The 23404-nt window shown below is 46.5% G+C and overlaps 1 protein-coding gene across 2 annotated transcripts in view; it reads left to right on the top strand.

Moving 5' to 3' along the window:
- Positions 1-2463: 2463 nt before the first annotated feature.
- Positions 2464-23404, top strand: part of LOC103565149 (protein FAM107B) — a 76899-nt gene continuing 55958 nt past the window's right edge. The window contains exon 1 of one of the 2 annotated variants that reach the window (XM_070601120.1): positions 2464-2654. The gene's annotated coding sequence lies outside the window, so the exon portion shown is untranslated. Of the gene's footprint in view, positions 2655-14988; positions 15118-23404 lie in introns of those variants that run through there. The other variant, XM_070601126.1, reaches the window with a different exon arrangement.

Here is a 23404-nt window from a genome sequence, read left to right on the forward strand (position 1 = left end):
TGGGGGGGACATCACAGGCTCATGGTGGGTTTGTGCTTTTCCAAGTTTAGTATCTAGAATCTAATGCATGCTTCTTGTACTAGCTTGCTTGGGCTGCCATAACAGTGGCTTAAACAACAGATGTTTATTTTCTCACAGTTCTGGTTCTGGAGGCCGGAAGTCCAAGATCTAGGTGTCAGCAGGGCTGGTTTCTGGTGAGACCTCTTCTGGCTTGCAGCTTTCTAGCTGTGTCCTCATGTGGCCTCATCTCTGTGTGTGCACAGAGAGAGAGAGATCTCTGGTGTCTCTTCATCTTCTTATATAAATTCACCAGTCTTACTGGAACAGGTCCCAACATGACGACCTCATTTAACCTTAATTACTTCCCTAAAGGCCCTATTTCCATAAACAGTCACATTGGGGGTTAGAGTTTCAACAGATGAATTTTACTGTGTGTGGGGGACATACAATTCAGTCTCTAACACTTCTTATATGCCAGACACTATGTTAAGTATGATGATATAAAGATACGTATATATATCAAGCACAAACCCTGCTCAGGGAGGGCACATACTCACAATGCAGTGCAATAATTACAAGAGCGTGCTAGGTATGAGAGGAGCAGAAAAGGTCCATTCAGTCTGAACAGGTCAAGGAGGGCTTCTCAGAGGAACTTGGGTCTCAGAGATGAGAGGAGCTCTTGACAGGTGGGGTGGTGTGGGGTGAAGGTGTGCTGGGGGGTGGTGTGGGGGGGAGCCATGTGGAAGAGCATGACAGGTGACAGATTCTTTCATCCTGTGTTCCTATTCACCCAGCAGGGTCATTTGACAAATACAGCCCTCCGGCTGAGTGGAGCCCTGGGTGTCTGGGGGATGTAGGAAGAGCTCACGGAAATGGTCAAGGTGATATCAAGGAGTAGGCTGCCCTATAGTGTCCGGTACTAAGGAGCTTGGACTTGATTGTGTAGTAGGAGTTGGGCATCCACCATCTACTAAAGGATTTTAAGCAGAGGAAGACGCTGAGCAGATTTGCACTGGGGAAGTAGTTTGTTAGGAGTTTGAAAGAGGGTGTCAGATCAGAGGCTGGGGATTGTGGGAGACCAGTGCCACAGTGCGGGAACAGACCCCAAAGGCCAACTGTGGTAATGCCAGTGGGGTGGAGAGGGGAGTTATTTGGACATCCTGTGGAATGCGCAGGACTTGGAACCGACTCCCAAGTGGGGAGTGAGGGGAAAATCTAGGCTGGATCCCAAGTTAGAGTTTGGTGATGAGTAGATCCATTGTCAAAAATAGAAACAACACAATGCAAGGACGGGAGAGAAGGAAGACCCGCGGGAAACACCATGGATAAAGTTCACACTGGTCAGTTTCTTGGGCTGGGAAGGAGTTTTTCTTTCTCTCACTCCTGTGGCACATGATTGCACCCCTCCCCCTCCACCGGCCCCCGTGGGCTTCAAGGCCTGGGGATGGCCAGGCCCTTACACGGCTGTGGCTTTACAGCATCTTTGGAGTCAGTCATTTGCTTATTGAAATCCATAATTTATATGACTTTTCTGTGGGGTCGTGTGACTCAACCTGTTTTAGTCAGAAAAGCTTCCCAATAAATAAACCCTTATTCATCAGTTGCCAAGAAAATTAAAAAGCTTTTGATCTAAAACCCATCAACTGGCTCTCCTTGCTTGTTACTCTGAAACAGCTCTCTCCCATTTTTGTAGATGCCGTGATTCACAGGGTTGGGCAGAGGAGCAATTTGCTGTAAGAGAAATTTAAAAAAAAAAAACCAACAACGAAAATCAGAGAGGAAAAAAATGGGAAAAGAAACCCTTTCCTCCTTGTGCACAAATTTAAATCTCCATTTTTCCCTTTGATGATGAGCAGGAGAGGGCGAGGAATAGTAGTAAATTCCCAGGTCACTGGGTGTCAAGCTCCTGCTTGACAGTAAATCTGCACATTTACAACAAATCTGTTTCCTTTTCCTCTCTGAATCCTGTTGAGTTTTCTTTGGTGACGTATTGGTAGGATTTCAAAGGGGATAGTCTCTCTCAGCATCACAGGAAGGGAGAGGAGATGGGACCAGACACGCAGCAGCCAAACACTCCCCAGGACTTGTGGTCGCGTGTGTGTGCGTGTGTGTGTGAAAGAGGGACGGGGGGGGGGTGGGGGGAGAGAGAGAGAGAGAGATCTTTAATTGTGAAATCCCCTAATGTGCGCCTGCCCCCTTGGATTTCCCATTTCTGTCTGTCTCATCTGGTGACACTTAATTTTCTCTTCCAATATTCCCTCTCCTCTTCCCAGAGTTTCCCAAGCCAACCAAACTACAGCAACAGCAAGCAAACCTCCCGGGACTGAATCCCAGACTTTCCCGAACTCCCTTCTCGCGGGGCGCGGTCCCCACGGGCCGCTGGGGTCCAGAGCCGGGCAGCCAGAGGCCCGAGCGGCGGGGCGTGGCCTGGGCGGAGAGAGGGCGTGGCCTCGCCCCCGCCCCGCCCCCGCCCCGCCCCACCGCTTAATTCGGCCGCGCGGGGCCGCGGGGTGTGAAAGAGCTGCCGCTCGCTGGTCCGGCCGCCTCCGCCGTGGGAGCCGCCTTCCGCACAGTCCCCGGGCCGCCCAGAGCCGCCGCGGCCGCCCGGAGCGAGCGCCGGGGAGGGAGCCGCGTGCCTTTGTGTGCGCGCCGAGGTGGGTCGCCTTCCGCACTTACTTTGCACACAAAGACTGGGCGCCCGGGGGAGGCGCGTGCCCGCCGGAGAGACTGCGCTGCTGCCCGGTCTCCCGCCCCCCGGCCCGGGGACCCCCGGCTTCCCCTCCCCGCGGCGGCCGTCCGCGCGGGCGGGCGGTGGGGCGGGGGTCCTGGCGTGCGCGCGACGGACGGCGCGCAGGGCGGTGGGCGTGCGGCGAGCCCCGGTCGTCCCGCCGTGCCCGGGGAGGGCCCGGGGGCGCAGGGCCGGGGCGTGGCGGGGGCCGGCTAGGTGGCCCCCGGCCCGGAGGGTGCTGCGGCGGCGGGGGGCGCCGCGAGGGAGGGGAGCCCGGCGGCCGCTCCGCTCTGCTTATTGTTTTCTTGGCCCTGAAAATGGAGAGACCCTGCCTGGAGCGAGGATGCACTGCCCACTGGGTGCGCTGCGCGCGGCCAGATGCCGAGCCCTCGGCGCCCGGCTCGCCCCTCGCTGCCCGGGCGCCACCGGGGTGGCCCGAGCGAGCCCCGGGGCCGACCGAGCCTCCGCCTGGGCAGACAAAGGAGGGGCCGCGGGGGGGTTGTCCCGCTGGTTAAAAGGTGACCCTAGCACTGTTTCCAAGCAGTCTGCAAGTAACTTTTCCGTTTTTGACTCCTCTCTGTTTCTGTTACTCCACTGAACCCGCTATCTTGGATGGCGCCTGCACCCAAGAAGTCCCAAAATCTTGGTTCCTGTGATTTCTCTCCACGCAGGTTAGGGTCCCTTGGGGATGGCGAGGATGCGTATGGCCAAATTTTAACGTGCTGTGTAGGGGATGGTAAATCCCCTTGTGAAATGTGCACAGACATCCTGTTGAGAGGATAAATTACAGATCTTATTCTCTGCAGCAATATCCCATGCCCTTCCTGCCTCCTACAGATTTTGCTTAGAATGCGTGTGATAATCAAGGAAAATACAGAAAAAAACAGGACGAGGCCTGTTAGACTTCACCTTCTTTAACTGGAGGATTTCTTACTAACAGGTTCATTAGTTTTCTTCCCGGGCTGTTTCTCCCTCTATCACTTTGGAGATTTTAGCTGCCCAAGTTGCTTTAAGTTGAAATAATATTGGGATGCCTGTCTAGAGAAGATTTCTTAGAGTTGGTAGTTTCAAGTTTAAAACTTTTAAGTATAAAATTATATATGTTTATGAAAAAGATTGAAAAAATATAGAAAAGAAGTCGCTCATATACCCCACCACTCAAACACACCCTAAGGATGAAGGCGTCTTTGCTTGATTCATGGCTTGGCAGCCATGGGGGGCGGTGTGTGTGTGTGTGTCTGTGTGAATAAATGAGAAAATTACTGATTCTTAATCTTTACCAGTCACATCAGTCTAGAATATGATGTCTAATAACCGTGGTCTGCAATGGTGGTTTGCCCCTTTCATATAGGACTGATACCAACAAGTTCATTGAAATATATTTTTTTATAGCCTTGCTAATTATCACCTGTACAGACTGGGGAGGGAAGAAATAGGAAAAACAACGCAAGTTCTGCTTAATTTGGAAGAATGGACTGACAAAAACGTTTTGTGGACTCTATTCTTTGGATTTCTGGAGTAGTTTTGGATTGACTTTTTTTTTTTTTTGTAAATAAAAGTGATTACTTTTGTCTTTCAGCTTGTAAAATATTTGAAAAATAAAATCGTGTTCTGAGATTCATGAGAAATATGTGATGGAAAGGAAGTCTTTTGTAGAACGAGGAATAGCAGTGATTTTATAGTTGGACGCAAGCTGGCTTTTAGAGGACTGCATTGAGAAAGTAAAATAAGAAGGATTTCCTTATGAGTAGTGAGTAGTTTTGAGTGTGTGTGTTCTGTGAAAAAAAAAAAAAACAACCAAAAACCCCAAAACAACACATTGTTCCACCACAGATTTGGCCACTGAATGCTTTTGTCATTACATACTTTTATTTTCCACTCGTAACATTTTTGGACATTTCATTTCTCCAGTATGCCAAGGAAAAAGAGGTCTTGGAGACAACTCTGTAGAAGTAGATTGATCATCGGGATGATGCAATGCTTTTCAAAGTTAGAAGACTTTACAAGGAGGAAGTCGTGGTTATGTACGGTCAGGTGCAATCTTTGTTCCTGTTTGTAAGTTGGGGCTCCCTCGGCTGCTTCAAGAACTTGGGTGGTGCAGTAGTGACCTTTCAGGAAGCGTATGACAGATGTGATCTGTGTCATGATCAGCAGTCCCTCAGAGATAATGGTACCTTTCTGCATACAGAAGTCAAAAGAAGCTCAGATAGGAAATAGCAGAATCGCTAAGCCTAGTTGTCAGCCCTCCTGTGGCCTTGAACAATGGAAGCTGCACAGCCAAGCTGGACCTGAGTCAGAATTGGGTGGCTTTGCTCTTCTTCTGTTGGCTCGCAGAAAGGAGAGAAAAGTTTGGGAGTGGGCCATTGTTATGCCTTGCTGTGGCTATTTGTGATGGCCAGCCTCTTGTCCTTGCAGACCGTGGAATCCACTCCTGGGATGTTTAAAAGTAGACTTGGTTTGCAATTGAGAGAAGTATTGTGAGAAATCCTGTTCCTGAGCTGTGGCAAGATGGATGCTGTTATTCATTCCTTCATTCCTTCATTCCTTCATTCCTGTGATTCCTTAATTTGTTAAAATGTCGCAAGTAAGGTGGAAAAGATTTTTACTGATTTTCTTTGGAAATGATCGAGGCCTGGAAAACTTTGCTCTGAAAAGAGGGAGCATAGTAGATTAGTAATATGGCTTAATGTTGTTATTAATGCCTCTTCGGCCCCTTCCCTCCAGAGTTCTCTGTGCAAGTGTTTTGAGAAAATGGGTCAGGAAGTTTGGTTGAGTGAGATCTAGATTTTTCAGGCATTTTTAGAAGTCCCTGGATGTCTTGAGTTAGTGATTTGTCACCCTTCTTGAGGTCTAGAGAAAGCAGCTGTGGGCACCAACCCATTTTGCCTCTCCCTTCGGGCACGGTGGTATTGGGAGAGCTGCCGTGTGAAATGAGAAGTCTCTAAGTGCCGCCCGGGGCCATGTGGTACTGGGATGACCTGATGAGACTTCATTTCCTCGTGTAATTTCCTTGTCTTATCTTGGCCTATTTTTGGTTTTCCTTCATGAAGCAAACCATCTTTCTCCCCTTTTCCTTTCCAGTGCAGGAAGGGTGGGTCTTACCCATCAGAACTTTTCCTTACCCTAAGTACCTAGGGAACACAGCCGAAAAGGAACAAACACTCTTACCTGTCTGATATTATTGATTCCGGTACTCCATCAGGAAAAGAAATCAAACCGTTTGGCAAGCTGCCTTAGGTTGCCTTTACTCGTGGTCAGTGGACGAGATTCTATTTCTAAGGCTGAAAGGGGAAGCTTTGCTTCTGATTCATGCCTTCATTTAACAAACATTTACTTAGAGCTTCTTCTGGGCCAGCACCGTACTAGCGTCGGATGTGCTGCAGTTGACAAGACCGATGGAGACCCTGGCCTCCTGGCAGGGGAGGCGAGGAGGATATTTAAGAACAGCACCAAATCACGCACAGATTGTTTAAGGACAGTTCTGTTAAGAGCTGTGAAGGGAAAGTAACACTTGGTGAGTTCAGGTATCTCGGAAAGAATGATGCAAATCTCAGCTGAGGCTGCGGGGTTGGGTTTCTGACTGTAAGGTGCGGGCTGGGAGAGACGCATGGAGGAAACAACAGGACCTGCACGGGGCTGATCAATGTCAGAGCGTGGCGGTAGGGGCTTGGCTGAGCAGGTAGGGAGGACTGTTGGGTTTCATCTAGAATTTGGCTGAGGGGTTGGGACCCTTTCTAGGGCAGAATTGAGGAGGGACTAGGAAGCTGGTCTTGTTCCAGTGTTCTCTTTGAAGGTGAACCTCAAGGCCAGCGGCCCTGGGAAGCCAGCGGTGGTGGGGACATGGTGTCCCCAGCTGGTCTGAGGGGTTCCCAGAGGCAGAGGGCTAGTGTTAGGTAAGGGGAACTGACCACATCTGTGCCCACTCGAGGTTCTGTTGCAAATGAAGAGATCAGCCAGGGGTTTGTGGGGAAATTGTGGCAAGACTTACTTAAGCATCTTTTTGAAACTCAGGTAAACTGTAGGAAGGAAAACAGAGGAGAGAGCCAGAAAAAGGAGGGAATGCTGCGTTAAGGCTCGGTGAGCTCTTTAACCCTGCAGTTCTAGCAAAGATTCACTGAAGGTGAAGCCGGGGCAGAGCAGTTGTGACGTGGTAGCCATATTCTGTGCTCCACAGTTGTGTGTGTGTGGGGAGGTGAGAGGGAGGCATGGTTTGCTCACAGTAATGTCCCCTAAACACAACATGATCTTAGGGTTCTGTGTTGTGAAGGAAAGCCCTCCTTCTGAGGCCGCGAAACAGCAGGCAGGGGCCTCTGGGCTGTCTGCAGTGCTGTTCCTGGTCATGCTACTGAATCGTAAATCCTTAGTGGTCCTTAAACTGAGAAGTCTTAAGTGGGGGATTGCCGAGCCTAGGCAAAGCAAACATGCAGGTGGACCAGCTCTCCGCATCCTGGCAGGTGGTAGATAGGGGTTGTCCGGAGGATTTTCTTGCCTTGCTCTCTTCTTTTTGTTGTCAGTGCTGACTTGTGTTACACTGGGGCATCTATGGGGCACAGCCCTGCTCTCTGCCAGCCTGAGCGAGTGGGGTGGGATTGGAGAACGGGGCGTGTTGCTCAATGTAGTGGAGGAGAGCAGTTTCGAGCTTTGAAGTCAGGCACGTCTGAGTCAGCGCCCAGGTGCCCCCAGCTTTGTGACCCCCAGCAAGTCACTGAGCCCCTGGGAGCTCTGGCGTTCTCACGGGTGAGATGAATTTCGGAAGATCTATTTCCCATGGCACGGCGAGGGCACATGCAAGGTGGTGAAGCCCCAAACACACCGTCCCCAAGATGTGGACCGCCATGGGTGTCAGGCTGTTGTGTCATTGCCCACAGCTGTTTAACTCAGATTTTTAGTAACAGCAGCGGTGCCAAGATGCTGATGAGGGACACGTGGCAGGGGAGAGACTTTCTCCCTTCTATCACCTGGCTCCTCAGCATGCCTTCAGGAGAGCTGTAAAGATAACCTGGCTTTGGGATTAGAAATGGCATATTTTCTTCTATTCTTGGACACAAGTCTTGGCAGTCTTCACAAAGTGTCATAATAAAGTGTATAGGGGAGATGGCTAGGATACTGTGGCATAAGCTTTTCTGTGTCCTTATTAATATATGAAATACAGAGGACTCTTTGAGAGTGAAAATTGACACTCGCATTTTATCCAGGGTCTTTGGGTATCTGAGCCTGATGCATGCTAATGAGTTGACAAAGCCATCCAGTCCTATTATAAACTCCTACAGTAGAAATAATCAGAAGTGGTTTATGACTCTCTAAGGTGAATGTCATTGCCCATATGGTCTGTAGAGGGACTGTCCTTGTAATGTTCTTCTCCCTTATAGCTTACTGTCATTTGAAATGGGGAAAACTATAGCCAGCGTTCTTTTTCTGGCCTTCCTTTTTTAATGAATGCATGGAGTAGTGTAGTGTGCTGGAAAGATAGGGGCCTAGACTTGAAAAATTTTCAGACTCTTAGGCCCAAGTTCACCATTAATTAGTATACGATTTTTGCCTCAGTCATTTGTTTCCAGTTTTCTCCTTCCTCATCTGTAAAATGGGGGTCATCACACTTGCCTCCTCGTGGAGCTGTGTTCGGGGTGAGGCGGAAGCCTGCCTTCTTCCTAACTGGCAGAGCGTCCTGTGACTATGAGTTGTCTTTCTAGGGACTGCCCGGGCTCTGAGAGCATGCGGGCCAGCCCTCCAGGATAAACGTGACTCTTTGAAGGTAAGAGGTGGCAGGGCACAGAATAGTAAGAATTGGTTACGTTGTCCTTTGCTTTCCTGCTGGGATGGGAGCATCAGTTATTCTGTGCTCATGGAATGGAGACATCATGGAAGGACTAGACTGCCAGACTTAAGAGTTTGACCTGGTTAGCCAGTTAACCTCAGTAGGGCTTCCATATTCTTATCTGTGAAATATAATAATAAATATAAAAATAGGATTTTTATGATTGCCAACTGACAGTTCTTGAGCACTTCCTACATAGCAGACTTTGTGCTAAGTGCATTATGAGATGTCGTCATTCATTCAGCAAATATGTGACGAATTTTCCAGGCCAGAAAATTCCAGGTGCTGTGCCAGACCTGGGGGTATGTGGTAGGACAATGGGTCGGACTGACAAAAATCCCTGCCTGTATGCCATTTATATTCTAGTGGGAGGACAGAGTGTACATAAGTCGTAGATAATGTGATTCCAGGTAGTCAGTGCTGTGAAGAAAAGTGAATCAGGTGAAGGGGCTGGAGCCCGGCGGGAGAGGAGGCGGTGTTTTTCATGGTGCGAGGCCCCTCTAGGGGGAGAGTTTGAGATCTGGGTGGAGGATGGAGTGAGGCTCGCTCCCATCTTTCTGGCAGAAGCAAGTGCAGACAAGGGCCCAGAATGCAGAGGAGCTTGCTTCTGGAGGAATGGCAAGTAGGCCCATGTGGATGGAGCCAAGTTGGCGGGGCGGGGAATATGAGATGAGGTCCAAGTAGGGGCTAGGTCCTGTGGGGCCTGTAGGCCGTGATCTGGGCTTGGTTGATGGGGAGACCGTGGGAGGGTCTGAGCAGGAGATGGTGGAGATGGGCTTTGTGTATGTATATATCCCTCTGTCCGGTGGAGTGCAGCCCGAACTGCCCAGGGGCCAGAATGGGGATGGGGGACATCAGTGGGAGGTTTTTGTGAGTCCCCAGGGCTGTTGTAATGGCTGGGATGGAGCTGGGGAGAAGCAGTTGGACACCTGATATATTTTCAAGATGGAACCATCAGGCCTTGCCAGTGGATTGGAGCTAATGTGAGAGGGAAATGCATCTTGAGTGACACCTACATTTTCAGCCTCAGCAATTGGGTGCAGAGGGGCACCATTTATAGATATGGGAAACCTGGGGGCGGATTATGTCATGCTCACAACAAGCCTCTGAAATTCGTGCTGTTAAGATTCCCACTTCACAGATGTGGAAACCGAGAGTTAGAGGAGTAAAGCGTTTGTCCTAGGAAGAAGCTGAGTCAGGATTAGGATCCAAGTCTGATCCTTGCCCAAGCCTTGTGATCCTTGCCCAACTGTTTTTTGCTACGCTGTGTAAAATACCTGAATTTGCTTTCTTAACAGGTTATTGTGAAAGTGCCTGTGCGAACACGTTGAAACCACCTCTCTTTTTCTTTTAGTGCAGCTTGACTGAGGTATAATTCCTATACCATACAATTCACCCGTCATAAGTGACCAGTTCCATCATTTTTAGTAAATTTGTGCAATTGAACAACCATCACCTCAATCCAATTTTAGGCTTTGCTGTCAATTCCTGTTCCCATCCCCAGTCTTAGATCTTTCTTCTGTCTCTAGAGTTTTGCCTTTTCTAGAAGTTTCATGCACACAGAATCATACAGTCTGTGGCCTTTTGTGTCTGCCTTTGTTCATTTAACAGAATGTTTTCGAGGTTCATCCATTGTTGGCTAACACATCTGCTTTTAAGGACTGTTCTTTGCCTCTCTCCGAAAGAGGGAGTCTGTGCTGATGAGAATGATTTCCACTCAGACGGGCCTGAAGATGATGTGAAAAGTAATAATAGCTAGCATTTATGGAACATTTACCGTTTTGCCAGGCGTGGTTTCCTTCGTTTTCTTCTGTGATCCTCCTAGTGATTCTCTGAGGGAGGTCCCATTATTAGTTTTCACAAATGAGGAGACTAAAGCATAGAGAGGTTAAAAAGCTTGCGCTGGGTTAGAAGAGCGGGAATCGGACTCGTTCCTTCTCTCTGCAGACCTGCGTCTACACTGCTTACTCTGTGTTCCCTTAACCGTGTTGATAAAGCTTTGGACTTAGCTTCTGAAAGGGCTTCAAATCCTGGCTGGAATAATACTCTTGCCAGGTAAATCTAAAATTTATTTTGGCCTTAACCATATGGAAATTAGTGTCTTAAAGTGCTCTATTTGTGAAGCAGCTTTCTTAGGCGTGATGTGAGGATGGCGCCAACTTAAAAACACGTAATTATGTCATTAGGCAGAGCTTGTGTGTTGTGGTTGTGTTTCAAATATTATGTTTACCAGAAATGCCATTTTTGTACGAACTATCCTCAAGCTCTTGCCTTATTATTAATGGATGGAATTTAATTAGGCATCATGCATTTTTAAAGATGTTTATGTAATTCTATGTTAATACATTTTCCCCTCTTTGTAACAATTCTGTATTAGAACAGTATTTTTTTGTAGATACATATAATCCATATTGGAGGATTTCATAGTCCCTATTGAAGAAGAATTCTTTGTGTATCCCAAGCATCCTGAAAATTTTGAAAAGGTTTTAAACACCACCTATCTATCTATCTACCTATCTACCTACCTATCTACTTTTCTGTCTATTTTTGTTTTCTGAAAGGTTATAAATTAGCTTGATAAGAGCTAGTTATCTAATTTTAGCCATGATGAGTGATAACCTCTTTGGAATAAGGACTAACTTGACACCAGAATTCTGCCCTTTGTTTCTGTTAAGGCACTTTTTCCTGGTGTCACGGCTTCCTGACTTTCTGAGATGGAATTATGGCATCGTTAAACTAACTCTTTAAGTGTAGTCCATCTTTCATTTTTAGGAATTTTTAATTAGAGTCCCAAGTTACCAGTTCAAAATAGCAAACAAAAAAGCTGCTTTTTATTTTAGAATGCCTGGTTTTAAAAGTAAAAAATTAACAGTATTACATTTTGATCTAAAAAAGATTTCCTTCAAATCTTTGTAAATTGTTTTTACGAAAAGATTTTGCAGTAAAAGATTTTTGCAGATCTTTATTAATCTTTGTAAATCTTCGTTTTGTATGATTAGAACCACAGGGGAGTCTGCTCTTTTTTCAAAGATTTACCAGTGAAATGCAGGTCTTTGAATTAGTGAAAGGGGACGATCTTTGTTCTATATCCATTGGGCAGTTCCGGGCAGTGGCAGATGAAAAACCCTTATGACTTGAGCTAGAAGCTTCAGGAAAGGAGGATGTTGGCACAGAGGGAGAAACTTAAAAGGTGCATTGGAGAAGCTGTATCTTTACTTGCCATCTCACTATTCACCTTTACTCTGTGTCCTGGCTGGACAGCATGCCTCAGCTGCGCAGGTTGTCAGCATACAGAGCTCGGAAGCTGAAAGGGAGCAGGTCCCAGCTTGTTTCTTTTTTTTTTTTTTTGTATTCCAGTCTTGGTTCTGACTGGCACTGGCATTGAGGAGAGGGGATGTGATATTGGAAAGCCAACCCAAATAAAATTAAAATTGCAGGAAGTAAAAATTGATGGAGCTGTGCCTGTAAGAGGTGCACCCTTTACTTTATGTAAATTATACCTTAATTATGTATATTTAAAAAAAGATAGACAAAAGCTAAACAAAAACAAAATCCTCCAGGGAGCAGAGGTGGTAGGATGGAGCACCACTCAAGAATGCGAAATCTAAGTTACTACTTGGGTGTGCTGTCTCTTCTCGTCTCTCCTCTCCCATTTCGTGGGTACCCTCCTTGTTTCAAATGCTGATTTCCTTGCTCCAAGCAGCAATTTTATGCATTTTACGTGAATGGATTTCAGATGAAGCTTGGTGTTGCTAGAAACCTGTTGGAAAAAATTGCCAGCAGGGGAACCTGTAAATTTCCTCTCTAAATAACCTCAGGAATTGCCTCTTGTTCCACCAACCACGATTCTTCTGAATCTTCTTACCTAAGTTTCCCCTTCCTGTGTGGAGCTGGGTGTGGCTCAGCCATCCAGAACCCAGTTTCTGCTGATGGGCCCTGCCCTTTCAATTGGGGAGCAGCCAAATGTGTAGGTTGAGAGCGTCTGATGGCAAGGGGTCGGGGAAGCCCAGAGGTCTGTGAAACTCCTCATCTCCTAGCAAGAATTTCACCCCTATTTGCTTAAAAATGTCTTTTCACAGTAGGTTTCTTCAAACCAGGCTCTGAATGAAGCCCACACAGCACTTTGGATCGTTACACCTCTTGAAGCATCTGATCTCTAGAATACCTCTTCTTGTCCCAGCCTTTTCTCCCCAGGCTATTAATTTCTTGAAGAATCAGGTCAATTGTCGTGTAGAATGTCCCACATTCTGGACTTGGCTGGTGTTTTCTCTTTAAACTTGTTCCACAAGTCTCTGTATTTCTGACACCTGGAAGTGAGCACTAAAGCTTGATTAGATTCATGTCCAGCTTTTTGGGCAAGATTAGTTTGTGGATGGTGGTGTTGACCTCATGGTGCATCATATCAGGAAGATGTCTTGTCGTCTCCCTTCTGGTGCTGTTGAGGGTGATCTTTGGGCACATGTGGTACTTTCGTTGTGAATTTCCCATCAGCCTTTCTCCCAATGTCTGTTAGCATCCGTTGAGGACGGTTGCCTGAATTAATTATTTCATTAAAGGTAGTTGATTCTTCTCTCTTAATGAGCCTGTTAGTGTGAGATGAGATTTCAGCTGGCCAGGGCGTCAGGGAAAACGGTCAACGTTGTTGCATCTTAGGGACATCTAGAGACTTCATAGAGAAGGAAAGATTGGCCTGGCTTCATCCAGGCGTCACAAATACTTCCAATCATTAGTGCTAATTACCTTTTGCATAATCTTTTATGAATGTTACTGTGTCAGGTTAATCTTATTGCAAGTCCTGTTTAACAGCAATGTTAAATTCTGTCTGGATATGCTCACTCTTCTGTTTACATAACTTGGGTGCCTAGGCACCACCTAAATTAAGAGATTAGGACATGAGTTTATAGGAGAGAATTCCATATCATGGTGCAGATCATGATAGCTTACCCTTTTTAATAATCATTTTAAATTTCCTGACATCATGGGGACATTTATTAAGGAGAATGATAAATCTGAAACAGTTTAGTTTCTGTTCTGCCAAGATAGAAGAGAAATGGACCTGTGGTGACAACTTTCGAATTCATTGTTATGATTGGAAAGGAGAGATGATTGCAGTGTTTCCAGCAGGAAGTAATTGGGAGTTCCTTTTAAAGGAGGGTGGTTATAGCAAATGAATTTAATTTATGTATGCTCCAGCACTGCTAGGCTACACCAGCAATCTGATTTTGGGACAGCCTCAACGTTGAAGGCCACTGGAATGGAAATGTATTGATTCCTCCTATCATAGGCAGTCCTTCCTTCTCCCACAGTGTGTTCCTGGAAACCTCATTGTGAAAAGGATCCTCATAAAGAACCTTCTAGGATTGCCACAGGCACAGTCTCATGATTAGGAGTTGTGCTTGTGACCACACACTTCTATCAGATAAGTGTGGTCATGGTCATGGCCATGACCAATAGGTTATAAAAGAAAGGTATGAAACACAGAAACCCAAAAGAATTTGAAATGACAACTCTACTGTGTTGTCACAGATGGTTTGAGCTTGGAGAAGCTGTAAAGATCAAGAGATCATCTAATCTAGAAGCCTCGTTTTTTAGTGAATAAACCAACACTCACACACGTTAACTAGCTTGCCCAAGACCACACAGCTAATTATTGGTAGAGTTGGAACTAAAACTCATCCCAGAATAGCAATCACTGATGCTTGAGTTTTTTACGCACATGCTAAATGCTTTGCATGCACCCTTCTTTTTGCTTCTCACCATGTGATGCAGGACTATGATTGACTGTATTTTATTGAGGAGGACAGTGAGGCCTAGAAACGCTCAGTAACTTACCCGAGATCACACAGGATTCAGACATACTCACTACACAGCATGTGCGCTTATCCACCCTGTGGTCCTGCCTTTCCCTCCACCCCTTCCTTCTTTGCCCCCTTCCTTATTATTATTATTATTATTTTTAACTTTATTATTCCTCATGAAAGGAATACCTTATTCCTAATGGCCCATAAACATTGCCTTTCCAGGGCTTCCCATATACTCTAAAGGTCTATTTTAAACCCACTGGTTCTAAATTGTTCCAGATATGGTCAATGGAAAATGATGTACTAGCTGTAATAAATATTTAAATAATTAGTAATTTTGCTTGGCTTCTTAGCATTTAAAAGAGCTTTGGCTGATAGTGCAGGCTGCTTAAAAGATGTTAAGGTAGGTTTGAACTGATAGCTTTTTCCTTTTGATCAATACCCTGGGTAACCCAAAGCTTTAAAAAAAATTCCTTTGATCATTCTTTACAAAAAGAAAAACCACTACTAATCTTTTAAATACTTGAAAACATCACGAAGGAGCTGACTTGCGGTGGGTCTGGAAAGCAAGTTTCTTACATGAGAGCCTCATCATTTCTTCCTCCTCCACTTCCTCCTCTCTCTTGCCTTCCTCCTTCTGTGTAATGCGGGCAGCCCTGTGGCAGAGATTTCACAAAGAGCGAGTTTGCATTGGGGAGCACATGGGCGAAGGTTGGTGGGCAGGCAGTGGAGGTGAGAAGTCAGCTCCCTGGAAATTGGAGAGGGCCCTGGTGGTGAGTTTCTGAGCATTAGCCTCTCGTTCCTTAAGGTGGGAAGACATGCCCTTTTCTCTGTCTGTGCTGCCTACCTGGTGTGGGTGCCACAGAGGTGTTTGTTAGACCAGATGATCTGGATTAAGTGAGTTCACACAGAGAGGGGAATGTAGAGATCCTCCTGTGTCCAGGGAAATGTCCACTTGGATGTGGTTTGTACTCTGACCCATGGGTGACTTTAAACAATTTGTGACAAAACGAAAACACAGTTGGCTTTGCAGCTCTCCATCGATATGCCCAGAGTAGGATTTCTTGTTGTGTTTGTTTGAAATGCTTCTAAATTGCAATTCTTCATGTGCTTCCTGTTTCACATGTACAGCTGAATCTCTAATGATTGGATCTACCAAGACTGTTTCTTTTTTCTGTCTATTTGTGCTAGAAGCGAAACAGCTTGCTGATCCAGTCTGGACCATGTTGCGTCCATGTGCTTCTTGGTGAGCCATAGCACAGAGCTGACTAATTTCAAATCCTGCTATTTATAGCCTCTTCAGAATAATCGTAAGACATTAGACATTCTCTTGTCTAACGTCATGTAGATTAACGCTACTTTTTTAGTGGAGATAAATTATTTTTTACTCATGGATGATTCATTTGTAGTCCTCTTTAAAGACACACCCCACTGTGTCTCTGAAGTACGTCACTCTAGTCATCAGCCCCTACTGGGGTTTTCTCGATGGTTAGAGAATCGAATGGGGAATGTGGCCTCACAGAACGTGTAGCCTTTGGATTTGAGAGGGGAAACTGAAGCTCAAAGGAGCCGATGATGATAGCAGCATCTTACAGAGCTCCTTGGTGCATATGGAGGACAGAACTCTCTTCCTGTGACTTCTAGTTCAGTACGGTTTCCTTGCTCTTACTCTGCTTACCTCGTGTGCTGGCACTTGTCGCCCAGAAGAATGAAAACAAGAACAAAAAATAAAGCTTCCTAGTTACGGGGATGATGGTGACAATTTTATTGTAGAAAAAGAATAATGTTAACCAAAAAGCTCACACATTTCTGTCATCCTAAAAAACTGTCTTCTTCTGATGTGTGTTCTTAGTTCTGGTTCATGCTAATACAAAGTCTTAAAAACATTAAACAGTAAAATCAGTTATTCATACCATAAGCAAACGCCTAGGTATTTATTTCAGTGTATGAGAACTATCTTTGCCAACTATTGTCTTTTATCTACATTTTTTTTTGTTGGTTGTTGTTGAGGGAGATTGGCCCTGAGCTAACATCTGTTGCCAATCTTCCTCTGTTTTGGATGTGGGATGCTGCCACAGCATGGCTTGATGAGCGGTGTGTAGGTCCATTCCTGGGATCTGAACCTGCAAACCACAGGCTGCCAAAGTGGAGTGTGCGAACTTAACCACTATGCCACCGGGCTGGCCCTGTATTGTCTACATTTGACTTCTAGTGCTAAGCAACTTCCTAAGAGTGAATAAATATATTATTTCTTTCTAAATAAATAAATATATAAGCATATATTTCTCTGAATAAGAATATATGAGTTCTTTCCCTGATTGTGGAAGGATGCTTTTCACATTACCATTCCCTGCAAGGCTTTTTCTTTTTCTTTCTTTTTTTTTTTTGAGGAAGATTAGCCCTGAGCTAACTACGCCAGTCCTCCTCTTTTTTGCTGAGGAAGCCTGGCCCTGAGCTAACATCTGTGCCCATCTTCCTCTACTTTCTGTGTGGGACGCCTACCACAGCATGGCGTGCCAGGCGGTGCCATGTCCACACCCGGGATCCGAACTGGCGAACCCTGGGCCGCCAAGAAGCGGAACATGTGAACTTAACCGCTGTGCCACCGGGCCGGCCCTGCAAGGTTTTTTCAAGTGTTTGCTATCATTTAGTAGTTCCAACATGGGGGTACTAGAAAGAACATGAGGCTTATTTTAGATAGATCTGATGGTACGTGATAAGTTCTCTTACTCTGAACTCAAGTTTTCTCATCTCTGCGATGTGAGAATTAGGCAAGTAATGCAGGTAAGCATCTGGCACAGTGTGTTAACACCTGCATATAGGTGTCAGCAAATGTTAGGGTCTTCCCTGTGTATGCTGCTCCCAAGCTGGTGTCTGGACATGATGTCATACATTATTGTTTACGTTATTGTTTTCACTCCCCCTAATGGAACAAAACTATTCAATTCCATTGGGACTCAATTACAGAGCGTTTGCCCAGCTCTGGAGTGATGCCTGCTTCACCTGCTCCATCCCCACGGGCCTTCTGCACCTGGAGTGCTGTGCCAGTTTTATAAGCAGGGGGGGGTCGAGGGATGAGGTAGGAAGCTGGGGGTGCAGGGCCAGAGCTGGAGCTCTGAGGCTTATTGGAGAGTGGAGGAGGGAACTTTGGGCTAAAGGTGTGGACGGCTGTCTCAGTCAGCTCGGCTGCTCTAGCATATACTGCAGACTGGGCGGCTTAAACGACAAGCATTTATTCGCACGGTTCTGGAGGCTGTGAGGGCCAAGATCAAGGTGTCGGCAGATTTGATGTCTGCTGAGGGCCCTCTTGCTGGTTTGCAGATGGCCATCTTGCTGTGTCCTCACGTGGCAGAGAGAGAGTGAGATCATCTCTCACGTCTCTTCTCATAAGGGCACTAATCCCATTCATAAGGGCTCCACCCTCATGACCTAATCACCTCCCAAAGGCCCCACCTCCAAGTACCATCACACTGAGGAGTAGAGCCTCAACATGTGAATTTTGGGGAGATACAAGCATTCAGCCCATAGCAGTGGTCAAGGTGAGCAGAGGCTGAGAGGGGCAGGCAGGGGTCTTAGAAACAAGAAGCGGAGAAGGTACCTTCTGTAGAGAAGGTAGGTTTTCAGTGGGTCAGGATGGAAGTGGAAGTGAGGAGGACATGATGAGTGGAAGTGGGAGTGAAGCTGTGGGTCACGAATCTGAGCCAGCAGGGGAAAAAATTGGGTCAGTAGGTCACCAATAACTAGGAGTTGGCAGTGACGCTGAGTGAATCTCCTCACCCAGTTCATTTGTTGGTTTGTGGGCTCCTGTAACGCAGGGACTGATTGCTGGGTGAGGGTAGCTCTACACCCCAAGCAAAAGGGATCCAAGGTCAGCAGTCAGTGGCAGAGCAGCCCACCTGGTACCTTACACTCAGGGAGGGTGTACCTCCTGTTTGGTCCGGGGTGAGCTTGGTTCGCGTCTTTTCGGTCCGGGTGTAATTATTAATAGAGCCTTCATCCGCACTCCAGGGTGACCTGGTCTGGTTTGTAAATAATATAGCCATCCTGTGTGGACATCCTTGGTTGCTGATGGGTGTTTGTTGTGTATGTGAATAATGATCCTGATCAGAGGTCTGACTGACATGAGGTTCTCTGGGGAGCCCATAGATGAGCCAAGGCTTACCCGCCTCCCTGGGGGACCTTGGCCCCCATCTCTGTGTCTGCCTATCCTTTGAACTCTAAAGAATATGCATGACATGTCTCAGCGTTCTCTTCTCTCTTGGTTGATGTTTTTGATGGCTGGCTGTTTTGGCGGTGATCCGCTAATGCTGTAAACTTTCGTACAGTCACACCCAGCAGCGTCTAATTGCACCTCTGCCTGGAGCTCCTCGGAGACTCTGCTCTTTCCTTGGGGCTCCCTGCGGTGTAGTCGCCCCGCCGCCTAATGCCCTGGTGGCAGGGACTGGTGAGAGAAGGAGAGGACACTTTGTCTCCTTTTATGCGTCAGCCTGATTCGAAGGGTTTGGGGAAGTCTTTTTTTAATTTTAGTTTTTTTTTTTTTTTTTTTTTTGAGGAAGATTAGCCCTGAGCTAACATCTGCTGCCAATCCTTCTCTTTTTGCTGAGGAAGACTAGCCCTGAGCTGACATCCATGCCCGTCTTCCTCCACTTTATATGTGGGATGCCTACCACAGTGTGGCGTGCCAAGCGGTGCCATGTCCGCACCCGGGATCCGAACTGGCAAACCCCGGGCCACCGATGCGGAACATACGAACTTAACTGCTGTGCCACTGGGCCGGCCCCCTGGGGAAGTCTTATTTGATCGCCTGAAAGTTGGGGCGTGAGGGAGTGGAGGGAGGTGGGGTGGGTAGGCAGGCCTCAGGGTGCCATGACGGTGCTGTTGACAGCACACCCCATGCGTGTTTCTTGTTCTTTTGGCATAGGTTCCCCATCCCTTCTGGTAAGAGCTTCATTTCCCAAAAGACGAACTGGCGTTCTGTCCTGAAGTTCTGCATGAACTCTTTTGTTTGGGTGCCAGCATCACACAGGGTCTTGTTGCGTTTTGAGACGGCTTTGTTTATGACAAAGTGGAGTGAAAGATTCAGAGCGCTCGAGGGCCCTGGAACAAGGAGGCGGAACTCATCCGCACATCGCCTGAAGTGCTTTTCCACTGTAAGATTTCTCTCTGGTCACTGGATCATGCTCTTCCATCTCTGATCGGAAACTCTGAGGCCGGGACCGTGTCGTCCTCATCTCGTCCTGCAGAGAGCCAGTGCTTTTTCCTGAGGAACTGTCTGCTGTTCTGGGTCAGACACGGACGGCCTGGATTCAGATCTGACTGTTGCTGTCTGTTGAGGGGCAGGGCAGGCTTCAGTCTTAAAGTTCAGAAAGCACGGGAAGAGTGCCCGGCCTCTTCAGCCATCTGTGTTTCAGACTCAGTGTGTGTCAGCCTCTGAGACCTGCAGGAGTCACTAGGCGTTTCTTTTAAAAGGCATTGTTCACTTCCATTTTTGTATCATCCTACATGCCCTGAGCTTAACACCCTCCCTCCTAAGGACCTGCCTTGAAATACACACACACACATACACACACACAAGAGGATCCTTCTAGCAAGTGGACCATCTTGTGCGTTTGTGTGTTTTCCTTTCCTTTGCTTCTGTTCTTACTTCCATGGTGAACTTTTCCCCTTCCTCTGTGGCGGCTGGTGTTGGAAAGTAAAGGTGCAGATTGGGTGGGTCAACCCTTCTCTTCCTCCTCCATCCCCACCCACCCTATCTTTATGATTTGGGTGGGGTGGGGTGCCAGGCCACAACTTCCGTGACTCCTTTTTGAAAAAAATAAACGAAGAGTTAAGCAACAAGCTTAGATGAAAGAATATTAAAATGTACAGAAGGGCGGCTGCTGGGTGGGTGGGTGCATGCCCGGGAAGGAGGGCATGCATCCTGTTTTCAGAGTTCTGCGGGCCATACTGTGGTTCTGCATTTCACGCCACTTGTCATTAGTGAGCAGTAGATTCTTAGCCTGGAGTCTCTTTAGCTCTGGGTCATATATGTGTCCCCAAAGAATCCTGACTCTGGGTCTTAAGTCACAGACTGTCTCATTCACTAAATGGAAAAGGATATGTCCTCCCCTCGCTCTCTGGGTAACTTAGGTCAAATGAGTACTTTTCCTCTGCCCAGTTTCTTTAAATGGAGAAGTCATGTGATTGGCAGGCTCTGGAATCAGACTGCCGGGGCCCACCTGGGTCTGCAGTTTCCTCGCTTTCTCAGTAAGATAGGGATAATAGTAGCACACACCTCAGAGAGTTTTACAGAAATACAGCTAGTGCGTTAGCCGCGTGCCTGCATATAGTCAGCACTCAGTAAAATGTTAAAAAATGTGGCTATGTTATGGATAATAGCATACACCTCGGGACTGTGGTTCTGTTTTTAGAGCCATTATCTACCTCTTAGAGGGGCCATCACTGTCTCTTCTTTAGTGAACAGAGTGAATTTTCTGAGAGCTGTGCATGCGTTTCTGGGGACGGCAAGGAAGAGTAGTTGAAATTGGGAGCATCCCAAAAAACCTGGATCCCTTTCTTTACCTGCAGCACATGGGCTCATGATAATACGCTGTATGGTTGAAGACAGGGTTTTATTCTCATGTACCATAACCTGGAGTTGTAACTGCTGTCACAAAGAATGTGTCCCTATGCCACATTGAAACTGTCACCCTGGGCAAGCATCCTGCCAATCTTAAACAATAATCCTGAGCTCCCCTACAGCGTGTCTTCTTACGGTAACTGAGCATTGATTTTAAAACTGCTGCTGGGGTGGACACCTGCAGAGGAAGCCGAAGGTAGACGTCCCCTGGGACTCTCCTGATGGTTTCATAAGGCTGGGGCAGGGGCTTGCTTTAAATTTTTTTCAGGCCAGTTAATTTCCACCAGTTCAGTGGTGCAGAACTCTGACCTAAATCAACCATTTCTTCAAGTGTTGGAGTGAATCAGAAGCTGGCCTCGCCCCTGCCACCTCCCTGACCTAATTTCCAACCACTTTCTTCTTTCAAGTGCTCCAGCCACGTTGGCCTCTTTCCTGTTTTTCCTAAACAAACCAATCTCACGCTTGCCCAGGGCTTGCGGGGCTTTCCAGAGCCGCTCTCTGGAAAGCTCATCCCAGATAGTCAGAGGCCTCTCCATCACCCTTTAGCAAACCAGCCCTGACCTGCTGCGTCCTCTGACCCTGCTTGTGCGTCCTCCCGACGCGTCACCAGATGCATTGCAGATGTCTGGGATGCTCGTTTGTTTCTCGCCTGTCTTCCTCTTCCGCTCGCCCCACCGCTGGAACATCCAGTCCATGAAACCAGTGTGTCCAGCAAAAGCCTCTGCGTTCTCTTGCAGTGGTTTGCTGAAACCCTGGGCGTCCTTCCTATAGGTGGGATGGCTTCTCATACTTCCAAAGCAACGCAGAAGAAGCGTTCTTTAGGTTTTGATCACTGAGGGTAACCGAGTCGTCTGTCTTCTCAATAAGCTGGCAGAGGGAAATATTTGGGAAGGAAATTCTGCAGAATATGTTCCATCTTTTAAGTTCCGTCTTGGTATGAAGTCAGGATCTTGGGAGGCCAAATATGAGGATCACGTTAGCCTTTCCTTTCAGTGACTTAAAGTGAATTAAAGGCCAGTGAGTTAAAGGCCAGGCACGATCCTCTGACTTTTGCCTTGAGCAGTTTGTTTTTTTAAAATAGAAAATAGCCATGTGTTCTGTGCACTTCTATTTTTGAGTAAATGAATATAGGATCTTGTCTACGCTGTTGCTCGTTGTTCCTTCTAGAAGGTCTCAAGGGGGAACTTCTTGGAGACTATCATGCCATGATATCTTTTTCTTTCTCTTAGGAAGGAAGATAGGATGCCAATTTTTCTCTAATAATAAAAAGTATGTAACTTTTTTTTGGTCCTGGCCACTGGGAAGCTCAAACCCACATTTGGTACTTGGTTCTGGAAATTATAGTCGCCTTAATGTGCCACACTCACCGTTTCGTCTCTGGTCTGACCTTGACTTTTTAACTCTATGTAGTTGCGTACATGACTTTTATTTTAAGGTACGCCACATCTTCTTCGGAAAGAACTAGCAAATGACCAGACCAGTTTTGTCCTAATGAGAGGGCTTGAGTCACCAACTGGGTTTTGAAGTTCTTTTGCGTTTGTGTGTTTTTACTTGGGTAGCGCTACTGCAGACGTTTCTGTGCTTGCTTAGGTAGAGTTTCCGTTTCTTTGGCTGATCAGCATGGAGCAGCAATTTTAGGGCAGTTGCCAGCTGGGTAGGGAGGGAGGGAGGTAGAAACTGGCAAATAATCAGAGTAGAGGTGAATCTTTCACTAGTTTTATCTGGTTTATTCCAATTGCGAGATTTTGGTTACTTTGCAGTAGAAGGCTTTAAGATAAATATGTGCTGTTACAGGGAAACCAGGTAACTGGTTTCTGGACATTAAAATACAGTTTCTTTTTAGCTGTCCGTTGTTGTCAATGGACTTGAGTTTTTTAATTCGGTAGCTTAGTGCCTTTCTAGTTCAAAGATTTACAGTAGTCGCCGGATTTTTATAAGTGAGGTTTAACTAGCTGATCCTACCTATGAGAAGTTTACATTTTAATAAATTAGTGTTCATAATTGCTTTGTCAGGGCCTGCCCGGTGGCCTCGTGGTTAAGTTTGGCGCACTCTGCTTTGGCAGCCTGCATTTGGTTCCTGGGGGCAGACCTACACCACTTGTCTGTCAGTGGCCATACTGTGGTGGCAGCTCACATACAAAAAGAGGAGGATTGGCCACAGATGTTAGTTCAGAGCATATCTTCCTCAGCAAAAAAAAAAAAAAAAAAAAAAAAAAATTCAAATTGATAACTAGTTCATAAGCAGTTAAGGAAATATTTTTCCCCTTAGAAAGTTTATTTACTGACTCAAGTTTAGTGCCTAATCTAACGAGTGGGTCTTTTCCAGGTGTTTGGTTCCAGGGTTTCTCTGAGAGGCGTGTAGAAATTAATAGAAAATGAGTGTGTGTTTTTGCTTTGTTATGATTTTGGTAAAACTTTAAAATGAAGTTTGTGAACCAGGC

Source organism: Equus przewalskii, chromosome 30 (genome assembly GCF_037783145.1).
Source record: "Equus przewalskii isolate Varuska chromosome 30, EquPr2, whole genome shotgun sequence".
Taxonomy (NCBI): domain Eukaryota; kingdom Metazoa; phylum Chordata; class Mammalia; order Perissodactyla; family Equidae; genus Equus; species Equus przewalskii.